This window comes from Mixophyes fleayi, chromosome 2 (genome assembly GCF_038048845.1).
Source record: "Mixophyes fleayi isolate aMixFle1 chromosome 2, aMixFle1.hap1, whole genome shotgun sequence".
NCBI classification, from domain to species: domain Eukaryota; kingdom Metazoa; phylum Chordata; class Amphibia; order Anura; family Limnodynastidae; genus Mixophyes; species Mixophyes fleayi.
In genome coordinates, this window is record NC_134403.1 from 24,963,218 (window position 1) to 24,977,795 (window position 14,578).

The 14,578-nt window shown below is 41.0% G+C and overlaps 1 protein-coding gene across 1 annotated transcript in view; it reads left to right on the forward strand.

The window, feature by feature from the left end:
- The window catches only part of TMEM135 (transmembrane protein 135), a 265,659-nt gene that overhangs the window by 58,821 nt on the left and 192,260 nt on the right, over positions 1 to 14,578 (forward strand). The window lies entirely within an intron of this gene.

Here is a 14,578-nt window from a genome sequence, read left to right on the forward strand (position 1 = left end):
CCCTGCGAAAACTGGATTTGAGCCAAACTACGCCCATCTCTACTCCACAGTATGTGCAAGGAACAGGTCATTATAGGAATGACCATCATGGAAATGTCTTCGGCAAACACAAATTGTAAAACCGATATGACTATATATTATAATTCATCACTTGTATACGCAGATCTTCCTTGCATTGAGTTGTAAACCGTGAGGGACTCCTTGTTATTGGAGTTGATCTACATCCAAGACGCAAGAACACAAGCCCGTCACCAACTGCTGAAGACTCATTGTCATCTCGCATGTGTCCCGGGCAGCCAGCCTCCACCAGTTGTGAAACATGATTGGATGTGTCGTATTATTTCCCTCTGTATAGTGCTTCAACGGAGACTTGTTAATGTGGTTGAAGTTCATACTGTCCTCATTATGGAGAATTGTAGGTGAAGGGCCAGCAAGGCTGTAAGTTTTAGGGACTTGGGAAAGACATAACCGATTATCTCAGAAAGTTGATTTCTTGCTGTGTAGACACAGAGCTGGCCAGACCTTCTCTTGTGTGTACTGTGACTTCTACACGTAAAGTCTTTTCCTATATCTTTATATTTATAGATTTTAGTTTTGCAAACATTTTTTTATTTTTTTTTGCAAGAGATTTCCTTTTGTTTTTGAAGTGCTTGTTTCCTTCAGCGTTCTACAGGTCCGAGCGGTGTAGAAGACTCAATATGTACTTGCGCAGTATGTGGTAATAAGCTTATTATTTTTATTACCCTCTATATTGTGCCAATACATATCATAAAGTGTACAATGTGCACTTTATTCAGTGCCCCACTGGAGTTTGTAATCTAAACACGGGCACACAGGTCTTGTCAAAATCCAGCATGTGTTTGAAACATATGAGGAAATACACGTGAAAACAGGGAAGTCATACAAAGTCCATACAAGTAGCATAATCTGCCGTGTAAACCTTAATATTTCCCTTAAAAACGAAACAAAAAAATACAAAAGTAAAATGTATTTGTGTTGGGACCTGAGGCTGAACAACCAGATTTGTGCAACTTCATGTGTTTGGCCAAATTGTTCGTGGTCCAGCTGTACAGTCATCGGCCACGCGAACGGATTATGGCCGTTTTAGTGGCCCTTCCTAGGTCTGATAGTACAATTGAGGGTCAGCTGGCAAGAGCCTGCACAGCAGGAAACACGAGTACATACAATTGTGGACAAAAATATTGGTGCTCTTGCATATTGTTTTCAAATTCACAATTCCCTCTAGACATAAATTGAAATTAACAATGGTATTTGGTCTCCACAATTCTTTCTCTGTGAATATACAGAACCTTTATTTTTGATTTTGAATGCAATACTGTGTAGCCTTTAAAATCAGAAGAAATGTCATCAATATAATTGACCCCTTAGAGTTCATGGTAACACAGCCTTTGGTCAAAGTAATTGCAATCGACCCCCTTCCTATAGCTATGGACGAGTTTCCTGCACCTCTCTACCGGCAGTTTGGGCCACTCTTCTTTTGCAAACTGCTCCAGTTAGCCCATATATGAAGGTACCGTCACCCAATTGCGGTCATCAGATCTCCACAGGTGTTCTGTGGGATATAGATCTAGACTCATTGATGTTCACTTCAGAAGAGTCCAGTATCCTCTCTGGAATCATTCCTGGGTACTTTTTGAATTGTTTGGGAACATTGTCCTGCTAGAATATCAGAGACTTTCTACAAAGAACCAGCTTTCTGAAACTGGGTTCAACATTACACTCCAAAACCCTGGCATTCTCCAGATTTCATGATGCCATGCACACGTTTCATTTTGCTTTCTGTAAACATTCTCACGGCATTTGGATCTTTCAGGTGTGTTTTGGTGAACTCCAACTGAGCTTTTTTATGTCTGTGAGTTGAAAGTGTTGTACTTTGTGTCTGAAGGTCAGTCTGAATCTATTTGGCAATTGATCGAAGTGCTTTCTCCACCAAGCCAACAATCCTGCCCTGCAATCTTCATCAAGTTTCCTCTTTCCAGGGAGGTTGGCTACTGTGCCATAAGCCTAAAACTTCCTCATAACTTCACAAATAGTGGACACGGGAACATCAAGATTGATTTGCAGTCTTGAGATTGTCCATGCATTGCTACGGTCTTCTTATGGACTTCCTCAGACAATTCTCTGTCTCTCTCTCTTTTCTCCATGCTCATTGCAGAACAGACAGCGACACAAAATTTAATGAGTGATTTTTATGTTGCAGGCAGCTCTTACTCACCATAGGTGAGTTCAGTTCCAAAGTGAAGGACAATTACCTGCTTGAAATCTAGTTATTTCTAACTACTTGTAAAAGATTTGTTGGGACCATTTAAGGATATCTGTGTTATAAGTTACGATAAGCAGCCAGTTTTCTGCTTTTTGTGTTTTGTTCCACTGCAAATCATAATATTTTTTAATTCAACAATTTTGCGGAAGAAATGGTACATAACTAAAAGGGTGCCAATATTTTTGGTCAAGACTGTATCTCACGGTAAAACCACACCACCCTACGGGATTGATAGCAGACTGTTACGGGAAGGACTGTAGCATTAGCCAGTCCTGATGATCCGCAGCCATACTCTCCTGTAGGATAGTAATGGAACTGTTGTGAGGTCTATACCAAAGCATTGTCAAAACTGTTTTCTGTAGGTAGTCATAGCAGATGCTTTCAAAACTGTTATTGCCTGAAACATCTCTCACAACCTACAGATATTGTAGTTGTAATATTGGTGGTCATTTTTACCATCTAGATCATAGTACACGTCTGATGCAAACACAAAGCCCGTAGAATCTAAATCCATGCATCCCAACTGTCCCGATTTCAGTCCTGATTTTAGGGCTCTGTGGGAAAGTTGGGAGGAAGGGAATTATTAAATGGACAGACTACAGCTTTACAGTGCAAGGCAGCCCTCTGGGGGCGTGCCCTGTTGCTATGTGGCCATGCCCCTATTGCGTCATGACCACGCCCCCTGTCCTGCTGCTTGAAGCAGACCTATTGGCAGGTATGCTTTGTCCTAGTGATGCAATGTGCTGTTTCTAGGGATTAAAGTCCTCTCCTTGCGCTACCTGCGAGGCCCAGCACCCATCTATAGGGCCCATAACAGACTGCGCACTGGTGGGTGTGCTACTGAAGGAAGCTCTGCCCATCTCTAAAAGATACTGCAACCTCCTTTATAAAAACAATGTGAGGTGAAGAAGGGGTCAGCTCTCCTGTGCCCTTTGGGTTAGAATTAGTTGGAATGGCACGCCCACTCTATTCTACTCAGGAGGCATCATTGGCTTTTTTTTAAATGTATGCAACACAGCATAGGTGAATGTCCATGCAACCTTAGTGGCCATCTTTGTTGTGGGCTCAGGCACACATTTTGTGGCGATATCTATGAAGAAGAAGAAAAAAAAAAAAAAAAGGGACCCAGGGTTGTCACAGTTTCCTACTAAGCTAATATGCTGAATTCTCCCGAATATTTATACAAGTGGGGTCCAGTTAAATTGAACTGCATTGAGCATTGGTTTGGCTCACAAAATGGCTGCCTGCGTGTTGAGTAGCTGAAATGTTCACTTTCAGCGCTGCACAGTGTTATATTATAACAACTAGAGATGTAAGTCCTTTGAAACACATTGTAATTTTTTTTCAATAATCAATAACAAGTCTCCAATTAATGCTCCAATCTTCCTGAGCCAGTGGATGTGTAAAACTGATGGTCGGCGTAGTCCAACAGTACCACCTGGTATCTAGACCTCTAGTGTATACCCGATACGTTATATGTACAATAATACAACTACATGTTATTTGTCAGAGCTGAACCCATCCCCTCTGTCTACAAGGACGTCCAGCTGAGCCGCAGTATACGTGTTTTGAGACATAACATTGAAATACAAACAAACCCAGCGGTGAATTGCGGCCTGATTATCCATGCCTCCCTATGAAAGCTAATCTGCCCTAACTGCTTTAAGGTGAACTTTTGCACCAATGTCTCACAGCTGGAATCCAACTGTCAGGAGGAAATTGGTGGGTGGGAAAGATTAACTAAGATTTAAACATCAATGTTAGTGCTTTGTAGTCCCAACTGCAGATTGCTATCTCCCATCGCTGCAATTTTCTGCCTTTTATTTTACTGTATGACCAGTGTTTTGAAGCTTCAGTCGGTTGTTATTATACATGTACTGGCCACAGTCCGCTGTGCACGCTGTGCTTATGTTAGTTTAGCTGCTAGTGGGTTTGCTTTACAGTAAAAGGTCGCCTCTGGTTTTTTTTCTTTGCTGGTTTAATGTTTAGAATGTTGGGATTTGCAATAAACATTCTGCAGCCACATAAAATTCACCAGTAATGAAATAAAGTCATCAGCACTTAAAGCGTTTTTTTCTCTCTTTAAACCGTAGATGCCATAGGCAGTTCTTGTAAGAGTCACATTTGGCATGTATTAATCCGCGTAGCCAGCTTGCTGCAATTACAGTATAACACACAAACCTTTACAGTACTTAGGTCTGTTTACTTCTGTATGTAAGCAACATGTGACGGCAAGTGAATGAAGGAATTGTTGTTTTGTAGTATTTTGTTTACGGCTTTTGCTGTGGATGCCCTTAAAGGACTGCATAGGGGTCCAGAAAGAAATATGGAGGAAAGAGCGTTGTATTTTCATTTGTTCTTCATATTTGGTATTCTGTGGGCCTTTATCGCTCCTCTATGCATTGACAATGAGGCATAGGACATTGTGGCTTAGTGGTTAGCACTTCTGTCTCACAGCACTGGGGTCATGGCTTAGATTCCCGACCATGGCCTTATCTGTGTGGAGTTTGTATGTTCTCCATACTTGCCAACCTTTGGCAAGCTAATTCCTGGAGATCACAGGCAGAGTGGGGGGAGGGGGGCGGTAATTCGTGTCATTTTGGCTCCGGCCCTACAACAAAATGCAGCGGTTTTCGCAGGGGCGGGGCAAAACGACGCGATTCACAGCGAATCACATCATTTTGGGGAGCATGTTGCCATATGCGGGATATTTGCCTGCTCTCCCGGGAGCCCTAACTGAATTTCGGGAGTCTCCCGGACATTCCGGGAGAGTTGGCAAGTATGATGTTCTCCCCTTGTTTGCATGGGTTTCCTCTGGGTGCTCCGGTTTCCTCCCACATTCCAAAAACATACTAGTAGGTTAATCAAATACTATCAAATTGACCCTAATCTCTGTCTGTCTGTGTGTGTGTATATGTTAGGGAATTTAGACTGTAAGCTCCTATGGGGCAGGGACTGATGTGAGTGCGTTCTCTGTATAGCTCTGCGGAATTAGAAGCGCTATATAAATAGATGATGATGATGACCAGAGAAGTGCCTTCGCGTGTTGAAATGAGATTAGAAGTGGAGATCGGATGGCAGGGAAGGTGCACAATCTTCTACATTCTTTTGTTGCCCAATTGTGAGATGTTTCCGATCCTGGAACATGCTCATTAAACAGCCACAGATGCTGGATAAATAGTACTACTGCCAAAACGCTGCGGTGAAGCCATTTGTTAAGTTGTGTTGACAGATGTCAAAATGTGCAAATAATTGAAACTTATATATTTAAACACATATGGGGTATTTCGGTTTTAGGTCAATGGTACTTGTTCATGAATTCTGTTTTGTCACAGCAAATTCAGAGGATGTGTGAAAGTGACATGTGTCAAATCCTAATTTCTCACATGTGAACTAGGACATATTCACATTTCCCGGCAAGCAATCATGTCATAGTGTCTTTGATATTGTGAAAGGGGTAAATCTAAACACGACTTTAAGAGAACCCGGAAGAATCGGGGAATTGCTTATAGCGGTTATGTAAGATCAAATGAGAATGCAATGTGGAAAATAGTGATTTTAACAAGCTAAAACCTATCATCATCATCATTTATTTATATTTATAGGGGCAGCACGGTGGGTCAGTGGTTAGCACTTCTGCCTCACAGCACTGGGGTCATGAGTTCAATTCCCGACCATGGCCTTATCTGTGTGGAGTTTGTATGTTCTCCCTGTGTTTGCGTGGGTTTCCTCTGGGTGCTCCGGTTTCCTCCCACATGCCAAAAACATATTGGTAAGTTAATTGGCTGCTAATAAAATATGGACCCTAGTCTCTATCTGTCTGTCTGCGTGTGAGTGTGTATTAGGGAATTTAGACTGTAAGCTCCAATGGGGCAGGGACTGATGTGAATGAGTTCTCTGTACAGCGCTGCGGAATCAGTGGCGCTATATAAATAAATGATGATGATGATTTATTTATATAGCACCACTAATTCCGCAGCGCTGTACAGAGAACTCATTCACATCAGTCCCTGCCCCATTGGAGCTTACAGTCTAAATTTCCTAACATACACACACAGACAGACAGACACACAGACTAGGGTCAATTTGTTAGTAGCCAATTAACCTACCAGTATTTTTTTGGAGTGTGGGAGGAAACCGGAGCACCCAGAGGAAACCCACGCAAGCACGGGGAGAACAGACAAACTCCACACAGATAAGGCCATGGTCGGGAATTGAGCTCATGACCCCAGTGCTGAGAGGCAGAAGTGCTAACCACTGAGCCACCGTGCTGCCATACATAAAAAACCTACATAAAAAACTTTTAATGCAGAGTACAACCCCCTCCCCCACTCTTAGCAGGGGGGCCATGCCAGGATATCTGGATATCCCGGACATATGCAGATGGAGATCTCCTAGACTAGGAGAGGGGACTTGGTCAGAGTTATCCTGATTGTGCACTGTATATCAGCAGAAAACAAGCAGTCATTGTAAATGCAAAATAGGATCAGAATCGCAAGGATACAGTATATGACACGCTAGGCAAAGATCAAGTCACACTGGCTATTTTTAAACATAATTTCGTAGTATTTTCCATCCAACCTTCACAGATGTTTTATTTTTTATTTTTTTTCGTGGTCTAAGGTAATTCTAGAGGTTTTTTTTCAGGATAACTATCTAGACTGCGTGCCAAATACCTATATATCTTCGAGGAATAATGACCCCGTGATTTATCCCATTCTTATATCCTGTTTATTTAAACTTTGTACAGCAGGATATGTCATTATAGCTCTATAATTACTGTGCTTTTTCATTACTCTTGTTTGGACTTCAAGTTGTAGTTTTGTAGATTGAACAATGAACATCGTTTCTAATTACCGCGCAGTGAAATCCATAAGATCGTTCTGCTCCTATATCCGTGGAAACCGCTCTGTTTGCCGTATGTAGCAGGAGGCAAACAGGCTCGGTAAATAGAAGGCGGGACGGTAAAAACCCAATAATTACCACATTGCTTGTTCTTCCACTGACACTTTAAATGTTACTATCAGGGATTGATGTATTGCTATGCAAACACAGACGGGGAGCTCACAAAGTGGGTAAATAGTTTGCTTGAAACCAACAGCAACCTGTCAGATGTTTTCTTTGATCAACGCGATGCAAGTAGGTCTAATTAATAGCTGGTACTGGTTACAAACGTTTCTGTGACACCCCTTCTATATATCTGCTGTTACATGTATAGGTTTGTTTATTTTTTCTTGCTGATGTCTTTGGTCATTTTTCTGCCTCCCAGCCGGGGTTCCCCTTTATAGTGCACTCGTCGCTTACACTGGAGATAGGTGTTTTCTGGGTTGGATCAGTGTTTATGAGAATGCAGTCTATCAACCAATTATGAATTAGTGCAGTGGTCAGGGAACAAAGGTAAATTACCCCTAATAGGGTAAAAATTAAATTCCTGGGGGTAATGCTGCCGATTCACATGCTGTCAGTTGGATTGTAGACCCCTTTAAATGTGAAATTGCTGTTGTACCAGAAGAGCCCCAAGGGTTGGCAGAGGCACTTCTTGAGCTTCGATACAATAATGAAGCACGTATTGCATTTGAAAACAAAGCAGATCTGTCATATTTTTGGATGTCAACAACTGCAAAGGTATCAAAATTGCCCATGGGGAGGCAGTCAAAAAGTTGCTGCCTTTTGCAACAACCTACTTTTGCGAACAAGGATTTTCCACTCTAACGAATATAAAAACAAAGCTGAGAAATTGATTGAACGCTGAAGACTGTATCCAAATTGCTCTGACATCAAAATGCCCCAATATTGATGCTCTCGTATCAAAAATGAAGCAACATAATTTCTGCAAAACCTGAAGTTTTGAAGTTGAAGCTTTCAAAGAAATTTTGAATAGATTCAATAAAATCTTGAATTCCAATAATTAATAACATATGATTTTCTTCCTTTCAAATCAAGGGGGTAACATCAGCGTATGTAAATATATTTTGGGGTAAAAGGTAAAGAAGTTCCCTGACCCCTGAATTAGTGGGAAGAGAGGAGACACAATGGAAAGCAGCACATCTGTATAAATACATGGGATTTTAAAATATTTCTTTCCCCCTTTAAAGGTGGCTGACTGCAGTATATAAGAAACCAATGCATAGTGCTTATAACAATACCTTTATACTTTATACCCTCCCGTGGTCATGGGATGATGCAAAAGAATGAGTAATTCTTTCAGTATTCCATTTAATACAATAAAAGCCATTGCCACGTTTGTCATGTTCGTCATTTGTCACAGCACCAGAACTAAATAAACTCCACTTTCATCCATCTTGAACGAATTCTATCCGATCCTCTTATCATGTAGCAGAAGCAGGACCAGACTGATCCTTGTCATTTACCTTCAAGAGTTAAGAGTTTAAAATAAAAAAAAAAAAAAGATTAAAAAATAAAAAGTCTTTGACAATTCTGGATTGAATGGAGTAACCTTTCCTGGAAAAGCGTAAGGTCATGTTTGGTTGGCTGACACAAATTGAATGCTCAGAGAGTCTCCTCTGATAAGGATTTCCTGGGGTGTGGACACTGCTAAAAACAACAGCGGCTCTGTGCAAACAGGGGACAAGAGACATTTTATCACAGAGGATCCTATTAAGAGTCCAGGTTTCTTTGTCCATGGAGCTGGAAAAGCAATTGTGAGCTATTGTGGGAAGTGAATGGCTGGGGGGCACATATATATTGCACAGAACAACAGTCCTCTTAGATCTAAGCTTACATGCACCACCAGCAGTCCTGAATACCTGCAATCATCCTATTTCTTTATACCAGTATCAGGTCTGTGGACACTGCTGTGGGTCCTCATTAGAATATAATCGAACATTCATCTCATTCGGGCTTTTTTCCCCAGTTTTTATTTTGTTCACGTTTTAAAGATCACACTAAAGTACTTTCTACAGACCTGTTATTACAGGGGTCAGGGAACTTTTTTACCTTTTACCCCAAAATATATTTAGACACGCCGACGTTACCCCCTTGATTTGAAAGGAAGGTAATCATATATTATTAATTAATGGAATTAAACATTTTATTGAATCTATTCAAAATTTCTTTGAAAGCTTCAACTTCAAAACTTCAGGTTTTGGAGAAATGATGTTGCTTCATTTTTGATACGAGAGCATCAATATTGGGGCATTTTGATGTCAGAGCAATTTGGATACAGTCTTCAGCGTCCAATCGATTTCTTTGCTTTGTTTTTATGTTCATTAGAGTGGAAAATCCTTGTTCGCAAAGGTAGGTTGTTGCAAAAGGCAGCAACTTTTTGACTGCCTCCTGTGCAATTTTGATGCCTTTGCAGCTGTTGACATCTAAAAATATGACAGATCTGCTTTGTTTTCAAATGCAATACGTGCTTCAATATTGCGTCGAAGCTCAAGAAGTGTCTCTGCCAACCCTTGAGGCTCTTCTGGTACAACAGCAATTTCACATTTAAAGGGGTCTACAATCCAACTGACAGCATGTGAATCGGCAGCATTACCCCCAGGAATGTCATTTTTACCCTATTAGGGGTAATTTACCCCTGTTCCCTGTCCACTCTGTTATTGCCTGGGTAAAGCATAGCTGCCAGCAGGTCCAGATTTTCAGGTTCAATGCTGGTTTTGCCCCAGAAAGTGCCACCCTTCTGTTTTTTACAGCGGACTTAGCACAAGTATATATTCCCCAGACACGAGAAATGAAAACCTATTGCGGTCACAGTATTTCAAGGGTAAAAATAATTAGCCTACATTTTCCAAATTTATTACCCATCAATGGCACCATATTGGGAACACCTGGATAGTCAAAATTGTCATACACGGAGCTTCTTCAAGACGTTAGTGGGCCAAAGATTACAGTAATGGGTCACCATACCCTAGGGAACTTGTAGTTTGCAAATGTATCGAAAAAGTAGAGTGTTATATCATCATCACATCATTTATTTATATAGCTCCACTAATTCCGCAACACTGTACAAAGAACTCATTCACATCAGTCCCTGCCCCATTGGGGCTTACAGTCTAAATTCCCTAATATAGACACACACTCACACACAGACAGACATACAGACAGACAGAGACTAGGGCCAATTTTTGATTGCAGCCAATTAACCTACCAGTATGTTTTTGGAGTGTGGTAGGAAACCGGAGCACCCGGAGGAAACCCACGCAAACACAGGGAGAACATGCAAACTCCACAGAGATAAGACCGTGGTCGGGAATCGAACTCATGACCCCAGTGCTGTGAGGCAGAAGTGCTAACCACTAGGCCACTGTGCTGCAATACACACACATACTCACACTCTTAATATAATCTTCACTATTGCCAGTGATGCTGTAAATTGCAGGGAATGGAACGTTTCCCACCAGCTCTTTCCTACTTTATTGTCAGATTTGTTTGGTGTAGCTTGTAACTCTTGTTTAACATGCTTGTTGATATGTTATTACAGATAGCTGTCTCTTTCTTTGAATACATGTATTGTTTGAACTTATTTCTGAGATTAAGGTAATGAAGGTTAGAGGGCCGCCCCATGTGGCCCCTGAATCATCAGGCTGTCCATCACTGAGCTATGTACTCTTGATCTGTATTACGATACAGGACTTGGTCTCTGCTTATGGTCCAGCTGATCTATCACAAAGTGCCTCACGTCTCACCGATGTCTCTCATAGTGAATTTATATTTTGCATTCTGGTTATTCTCGGTTAAACCCACAGAAAGGGCTGCGTTCTCTGCCGGTGAGTAACAATCACCTTTACAAAAAGAAAAAAAGACGGTCCTTCCCAAAAAGACAACAAAATCCTGCACATTCCTATAGAAGTATATTTTTGCACAATAATTAGCTGGCAGAAGTGAGCAGCTTAGTGTGGATGGTGATTTTAAACCTGCTGTTACATGATGTAAAACAAAGACCCAGGCAGGAAGAGTTTGTTTTGTCATGCGGTGTCACACAAGAAACATAGCAGACATCATGGGATTCACACAGTGACAATGTTTTTACAAGGACGTCAATTTCAACTGGTCCACGACAAAACAACTGCAGCCTGATTTCAGGCATTTCTCTGCAGCTTGAATAATCTGGACGCTCATGGTCTGCTGAATAGGGCCCACTTCTTGGCTCCTTCGTGTTTAATGACACCCGTTTACAATTTCCTGATTTTTCCTTTCTAGAAAGCATTCGAATAAACGCTAATTTACACAGGCTTGTCACAGAGTTACATTAATTCTACTGCACACAAGAAGTAATTGATAAAACCGACTGACTAACTTTATTGTGCTTTGCAGTTATGTAAACAGAGGAAACAGTATGTAAACGGCAAATTATAGAAAGGGGAAATGCCTTATCTAGAGGACATGATGTGTTTTATAATCTAGTAAACTCTCACTAATGGGATAAGTCTCCGCAGACTTTTCTGTCAGCTTTCCACACACACTTTAGGATAACACAAATATCTGTATAGGTTCAAGCCACAAATGTTTGCTCAATGTGTGTGTATCAAAATTGACCCTAGTCTCTCTGTGTGTGTGTGTGTGGGAATTTAGACTGTAAGCTCCAATGGGGCAGGGACTAATGTGAATGAGTTCTCTGTACAGCGCTGCAGAATCAGTGGCGCTATATAAATAAATATGATGATGATATCCCATGTTATATATGGTACCAGCTGCAGGCAATATAAATGCCCATATATGTATACAAAACAAAGTCAGTCGTTGTCAGCGCTTATCCATAACACTGAATATCTGTGTGTATCTATCAAAATGAAAACATGAGGTATTGGTTTATATTTTGATCAAAACATTTAAGCCTGCACCCCAGCGTCAAGGGCACCTCGTTGTATGCATACTTTTAATTCATCGTCCTAATATTCCGTATTGACTTTTTCAAATTCCTTTCATACTGGTCTTCCCCCTAGAATGATTTTCTTCAGAAAACATTGGTCTTTCGCTGCTCTGGTCTGCCAGTTTCTACATTGGTAACCTTTATATCACCAAATCCAATTTCTGCTAACATACAATGCCATCAACATCTTCACTTATCTCAAAATATCTCCCCCCTGCTCTACCCCAAAATCTGTACCACTCATTCACACTTATTACTTACTCCCATTTTCCTGGGCTATGCCCACTCTGTGGTATTTCCTCTCTTGTATAACAAGACTTTCCTTAGTCTCCAAACGTTCCCTGAAAACTCACCTCTTTTTCCGTACTCCAATACCTGATCCCCTATCTTAACCCCTCTACACAGTTCACCTGAAACTTACATTTATTCTCCTTCTATTCTCAAATAACCCTTTGACCCCCAAACCAGCACTGTGACTGGATCATATAGCCCACTAAGCACTTTCTCTGTTTGACACGTTTAACTTCTTGTATCATATTCTATTCTCCTATACACTGCAAGGCTCCAAACAGAGTCCTCTTAACTCTGACTACTAATAACAAGTTTTGTTTTTTCCTCATAAAAACCTCTTCTATTCATATGCAGATTTTTAAAAGGATTTATCAAGATGTGTAAAGGAGCTGGTTTATAATATATAATATAAACCCTATCCCATGATAATATTGGCCTCAATGAGGTCTTCTGGTCCACGGTCTCCTGTGGCCATTGGTTGGCAGTGGTGACATATCCCAAGTGCACCCTGGTCTCTCTGTGTTCACTGATCTTTCTATCTGTGAGCTTAGCAAAATCACTCCTCATCCTATCCAACTGGTAGACGGTGAATGTATTAGGACCCATGTGCTGTATCTGACAAATAAACACCGGTGTTTACTGCTAAATGCCTAGAGCAGCCGGTGTTTCTGCTAGAGTGTTGATATAAATGTTGGTATGGTACATGTACGTTTCGTAGGATCGGTGACGATCCTAACTCACGCCAAAGTCTTCCCATTATGACCAGAATGGGAAGACTTTGGCGTGAGTTGGTCCGCTTAAACATATATTGCAATATGTGGAACTAACATTCCCTGTTTTTAATATAGAACAGTACTTGATATAGCATTAATTATGTGTTTGGAGAGTGCACAGTATCCCTGTTTTCTTGTCTATACAATGTGGGCAACCCCCTCTTGCACCCCAGTCTGTACATGGTGAGTGCAGAGGACCTATGTCTGTTTTTGTTATATATAATTATTACTAATCTATAGTGCGTCAATCATTGCACAGCACTGGACACAGTAGTCAATCATGTACATGTACGTCCCTGCCCCCATTGGAGCTTACAATCTAAATTTCCTACTACATGCTCACAAGGGTCCATCTTACCAGAAGCCACTGAACCTACCTGGATGTTTTTGGTAAGTGAGAGGACACCGGAGCACCCGGCGGTAACTCGCCAGGAGAACATTCAAACTTCAGAGAGTTAGGGCCTTGGTTGGAGTCCCATAACCCCAGCTCTGCTGTTGTTCTATATTTTGTAGACGTTACAAGATTTCTTTTGTCATATTGAATCACTTAGTATTTTGTTTTGTTTTTTTTAATCTCTATGCTTGTCAGTGCTCATCCAAACTAATGTGATTAATACCTTCATTCCATCCACATAGACCTTACATAACTTTCTGCCGTCTTTTTGTTTTTCCGCACATTTTTCTTTATATAAAACATTTATTGTGCGCTGTGCATGTTCCCCGTGTCCGCTGTGTCACAAGGTACAAAATAAAAGGAACCGTTTTCACATCTACCTTTTCCTTTGCACTGGCCTCTGACTTGCAGCTGTATCCTCCCGGACGGCCAAGTCCCTGCTTCTCTGCCGAAATATCTGCAGGGAAACAAACAGTAATGGGAAAAAAATGAAGCGCCTCAAACACAGATTTTTGTTAACCCTTCTCCTCCACGCTGAACAATGCTCATTGATAAAATCCTGCGGCAGTGTTTACCTTCACTGCTCTGGCAATTGTTACCCTTCGGGCTCCGGAAACGACCCTTAATTTTCAGGCTTGAAAATACACCCCTGTTTATTTTTGCAAACCTTGAAGAAAGACTGCATTATATGGTGCTGGGGGGAGGGGGGGGGGGGTGTCAAAGCATTTGCTTAAACGTTGCGCATAAAACACCGCCTGTCTCAGCAAACGTTGGAGCACTACAAGTCCCATCATGTCATGTTTACACAATTTAATTCAGTAGAAGTGTTTTGTTTTTGTTTTTTTATTTTTATTATGCATTTGTTCATTTTTTTAAAAAAAACATTGACACCTCCAGAGAGATATTTTTAAAACCTTGAACTGTCCCTGAAAATTACAGATCATAGCAAACTATGCTATGGTTTAATAAATTACAGTAGTATACTCTTATTATCTTTAGAC